The sequence below is a fragment of the Leptonychotes weddellii genome, chromosome 4 (assembly GCF_054177405.1).
Source record: "Leptonychotes weddellii isolate Sample4059 chromosome 4, ASM5417740v2, whole genome shotgun sequence".
Lineage (NCBI taxonomy): Eukaryota > Metazoa > Chordata > Mammalia > Carnivora > Phocidae > Leptonychotes > Leptonychotes weddellii.
Genome location: NC_138372.1, coordinates 17,950,754 through 17,956,353, shown reverse-complemented (window position 1 = coordinate 17,956,353; position 5,600 = coordinate 17,950,754).

The following is a 5,600-nucleotide window of genomic DNA, read 5'->3' as shown; positions in this document are numbered from 1 at the left end:
TGTATCTGTAAATATTTACACAAGCGCTTTATGACCACATGTAATACTGAAAATCTGGACAAGTGACAGTCTGTGCTCTGTGACTAAGTTGTTCTGTGACCTAAGGAAATCACAGAGCCTATCGAGGCCTCCGTTTCTACCATAACTTTGTGGTTCTATAGCTGTTACCCTCTTATTCTGCTGACCACGTCACCCTGGTCTCGCTTGCTGATGGCACAGTGCTGATGGACCAGTGCCTTGGGTGTGAGCCCCAAGTCAACTAAACATAATTAGCTTTGCCCTATACTTTGGCTACACTTGTCCCAAACTTGGACTTGAGGTCTTGTACATGTGTGCCACTGGTCACAGACCACATAATCTGGAGCTCTCAAAAACTTTAGTGAATAGGGGTGCCTGGGTGGCTCAGTTGGTTAAGTGTCTGCCTTTGGTTCAGGTCATGATCCCAGCGTCCTGGGATCGAGTCCCACATCGGGCTCCTTGCTCAGTGGGGAGTCTGCCCCTGCTCATGTGTGCTCTCTCTCTCACTCTGTCTCTCAAATAACTAAATAAAATCTTTAAAAAAAAAAAGAAAAGAAATTTTAAATGACACACACATCTACAATAGACAAACATAAACATAAAAACAGAGAGCCTATAATTATTGTTTAAAATTTTTTAGCCGTGAGATGAGCATGATAATGCAAAACTCACTAGTTTATAAAAGAACAGCTGGATCCAAACTGATTTCCTGTGAGTTGGAATAAGTTAAAGTTACCTGCTCAGATGGCTCAAGTTTTTCTACTAATATTCGTGAAGACACATGATTTTTCATTTGTCTAAATTTCAAATGACCTTTTCCCTTTTTTTTTTTTTAAAGATTTTATTTATTTATTTGACAGAGAGAGACACAGTGAGAGAGGGAACACAAGCAGGGGGAGTGGGAGAGGGAGAAGCAGGCTTCCCGCGGAGCAGGGAGCCCGATGTGGGGCTCGATCCCAGGACCCTGGGATCATGACCTGAGCCCAAGGCAGATGCTTAAGGACTGAGCCACCCAGGCGCCCCTCCCCTTGTGTTTTACTTCTGATAAGAATGATATCCCGGGGGTGGCTCCGCAGGAAGCCTGCTTCTCCCTCTCCCACTCCCCCTGCTTGTGTTCCCTCTCTCACTGTGTCTCTCTCTGTCAAATAAGTAAACAAAATCTTAAACAACAACAAAAAAGAATTATATCCTTGGGGTTCATACTTTTAATATTTTCATCTCACAGACACAGGTTAAGAATGAAAATTCCTCCAAGAAGGACTTTGGTTTCATAAGGCCAGTAATTTACAAGCCTTTTGAGATAAATAGAGGATGTTTTGGGATTGGTGAAAGGACTAGGTAAACTCTGAATTCCCTCTAGATCTACATTTCTAGTTTTATAAAGATTTGTAAGATAAGGACAGTTGCTTTTAACTCCTCAAACAGTTGGATTGTAGCCTAGGTGTTAAAGAACTGATCTATGTTGGAATTTTTTTTTTTTTTTAATTTTAGTTTTCCTTTGGCTGCTTCAAGGAATAATGTAGCAGCTTACCAGAAAATCCCTCAGTCTCATCACCTCTGGAAGGGGCTCACCAAGGGCTCTTCTTTGAAGGGAGATATGGGGGTGTCTGTTAAGTCATTAGCTTGGCAGACTTCTGTGTCAAGGCAGTTCAGACAGAGGGTAACTAGAATGAATGTTCAAATAAAGGAGTGTGGAGGGAAGCAGTAAGAATGACATCCATCTTAGGTATTAGGTTCCTCTTGTGTCTTTTAATATTTCATCAGTTTTTTGCAGTTAAACTTTTAATGGAGTTGAACTTTTTGCAATACTTGAAGCCTTTGCTTTTAAGTGCCCTTCTTAACGATCTCTTTTAATTGGAACACTCTTCATAAGGGCCATTGTAATTCTAGGTTGTAATTCCCCTGAGGCTGATGGCAGTTTGGTAGAACCTGAGCCAAAAGTGGACTTTAATCCATATTTCTGTCCTGCCATGTCTAGCTGCAGATAGGGGGCAACTCCCATGTCTTTCTGGCTGTGTTTTGGGGCCCCCAACCTGATGGTTACCAAGCCAAGTTCTTCAGGACACAAAACAAGCTTAGTAAGATTTTGCCCTTTTTTTTTTTTCTTCCAAGATATTTATAGCTTTGGGGACCATAGTTTTTATATATAAAATAAGCAGGTGTGCCGGACAGTGGTGTGTTTAACTCTTTGGATTTCAAAGATCACATCTCATTATTTTTTTTCTTTTTCTTTTAGCTAAGCCTTTACTCAATACGCACATTGACGGAAACCAGGAGTAACCCAAGGAATGGAAGTGTGAGCACTGCCAGTAACCGGAGACCTAGGGCCTGGGGAAAGGGTTGGACCAGCAGACCTCAGAGAACAGAGACTGTTGGACTGGTTCCCAGTGAACAGAGAGCCAGAGCTGCCATCAGTAGTTCCCAGTGTGGAATTTGGGGTTTTGAAGTTCCCGTGGACAGGCCAACAGAATGCCCTGTATGCACTACCCGCGATTCTCAGTGTAAACAAAACCAACAGACTCTAGTAAATGGGGACTGCAGACTGGAACTGGGGAAAGGGATTCCACACAACTGGAGAATTGCAGACTGAACCAAGGGCGAAGAACTGGTGCACTGTTAGAGCCTCCTGTCCGTCCAGACAGACCTGTGAATCCGGGCTGGAAAGCTGATTGGATTGGGAACTCAACACAAAAGGAGCCAAGCTCAGACCAAGAGGAGCTTACCCAGGGCCTAGGAAATGGTGAGAAAGACAGTGAACTCACGAGGGTTCCCAGAGCATCAAGTCTGTGCTTCTCACTGTCCCTGAATGCTGTAGAAGTTCACTTTGGATCCCACTGCTGCCACCAAATCAGTTAAAAACCAAAATTTAACCAAGTAAATCTGAAGATCTAATTGGCGTTATGAAACAATTCATGGATACAGCAACATCTCATCTAGCAGGTAGAAGGGAGCTCCAAGGGGCGCCTGGGTGGCTCAGTCGGTTAAGTGTCTGCCTTCGGCTCAGGTCATGATCCCGGGGTCCTGGGATCGAGCCCCGCATCAGGCTCCTTGCTCTGCAGGAAGCCTGCTTCTCCCTCTCCCTCTGCTGTTCCCCCTGCTTGTGTTCCCTCTCTCTCTCTCTGTCAAATAAATAAATAAAATCTTTAAAAAAAAAAAAAGAAGGGAGCTCCAAGGAGCTGTGAAAAATGGAAGGTTTTTAAAGGCAGAGAGGGGGGCAGAAAAAAAGAATTTATTCACATGGAATGCATTGTTTTAGGCCACTCTCTAAGGGGTTACCTCCTAGCATTGACCGGGAAATTCCATTTGGGCTGGTTAAAGGTTACATTCCTGGGACATTGAAACTGTTGCTAGGTGTTAAGCCTTGGTTTACTGCAATAAGGCCGTAATATTAGTGACACCATTTTGGGCCTATGGTTTTCTTTATAACAGAGGCCTGTGGCATTTCATGAAATCACACTTAGTCCATTCTTGAAGTATGATGCTGACACCCCAAAAGTCCTGTATGCCCATACGGCATTGTCAAGGGACCAACAGGATGCAGGATGAAAATACAGCTGGGGCACCTGGGTGGCTCAGTTGGTTAAATCTCCGTCCAACTCTTGATCTCGGCTCAGGTCTTGATCTCACAGTCGTGAGCTGGAGAGCTGTGTTGGGCTCCACGTGGGGTGTGGAGCCTACTTAGAAAAAGAAAAAGAAAATATAGCCAACAAAGGGGGCTGTGCCTCTGGCCCTCAAAGCTCCTGGGTGATGGCTTCCCTGCAGTCCGCTCTCCCCACTTCCCTGTAGATGTGGGCCCGCGAGCAGTGGCGGGGGCGGGGGGGAGTCAGGCCCACCCTCCAACCTCTGCCAACACCTCCAGATGATGCAAGCCCATGGTGTTTAACGCATGAGTTCACTCTGCCCTGGCCAAACTTACACATTAATGCCCCTGATAGGGAGATAAACATCAGCCCCAGGCTGTAAAGTAAGCAAATAAAAAAACACAAAAACAAGCTAATAAAATATAAGTCAGATCCTGTCACCCCTCTGCTTGCTCAGAAACCCCCTGTGGACTCCCCAGAGCACTAAGCCTGAAATCCAAAGTCCTGACCATGGGAAGGCCTCCCACCCCGGAAACTCTCTGATCTCACGACTTCTACTCTTCCCCCTGCCATCCTCAGCACGCCAGCGGAGGCCCAGCTTCAGGGCCCGCGTACTTGCTGCTCCCCACGAAAATCACACAGTGTGCCCTCACCGACCGCAAGGCCTTCCCTGATCACCTCCCTGCCTCTAGTGCCATCCCCTATTTCCTTACCCTGCATCCTTGGATGCACAGTATTCATGTAGGTCTCTTCTCCCCACGAGGAGACCAGCTCCCCGAGGCCGGAGACCCTCCTCTCCTGCGTCCCTGGCACCTGGAAGAGGGGCCAGCACCCCATAGGTGAGGTGTTCGGCAAATCCCTGTCGCAGGAGGATGCCCAGATCCCTGACAACCCCATGTGGCCTGTAACTAGGAACTGCTGCCCCCCCTCCCGTTGCTGGATCTCTGTCTGTCTCTTGCTCCGAGGCACCGAGTCTCCCACCAGCTGTCAGGGCGAGAGTGGAAATTTCCACCGGAAGCTGGAAGGACAGCCACGCTCCCCAGCTGGGCTAAGAGGGGCTGAGAGGAAATTTCCACAAACCATGTCTGGCAGCATGATGAAGCAGCCAGGGAGTCCGGGGACGGGCACTGCACGGATGGGCAGACCAGGAAGGCCATCTGGGTTTACTGCACACCAGGAGGTCCAGCCTGCTGGGGCCTGGTCTGGCGCATCCTCCAACCCTGGAGCCAGAAGGATCTTGAGGCATCATTAAGTTCAATCCCCTCCTTTTCCAGGTGGAGGAATTGAGGCCCAGAGAGGGAAAGCAATTTGCCCCCGGTCACATAGAAAGTTAGTGACAGGGCGCCTGGGTGGCTCAGTCGTTAAGCGTCTGCCTTCGGCTCAGGTCATGATCCCGGGGTCCTGGGATCGAGTCCCACATCGGGCTCCCTGCTCGGCAGGAAGCCTGCTTCTCCCTCTCCCACTCCCCCGCTGTCTCTCTCTCTGTCAAATAAATAAAATCTTTAAAAAAAAAAAAAAAAGAAAGTTAGTGACAGACAAGAGGCTCACATTCCCTGCACCGCCTGGGGTTTGGCTTCTCTTCTTCTCTTTCATTCTTGCCCTCCTGCCCTTCCCTCCCACAGTTCTCCAACTAACCTTTCCCCAGGGCACTTGAGGCCAGCCCGCTGCCCTCTGCCCTGAGCTCTTGCTCTGGAGCCTCAGGCTCCCTGGGGCCAGGTCATTGCCACTCCAATCAGACGCTCAGAGCTGCCTGCTTCTCACACCCTGTCCCAGCCACACACCTGCTATAACTCCACAGCTCACCATGCTCACATCGCTCCCAGTACCAATGAGAGCCGAGAATCTGGGGGTGGCGTACGGGCACTGTTATTTTAAAGATCCCTGGGTATTTTCATTTGCAGCAGGGTTTGGGAACCCCTGTTTTAGCCTTGATTAATGGCACCTCCACCTCCTGTCCCAGGGCCCCAGGCTGCAGATCACCTAGTGACTCTTCCCCCCCAC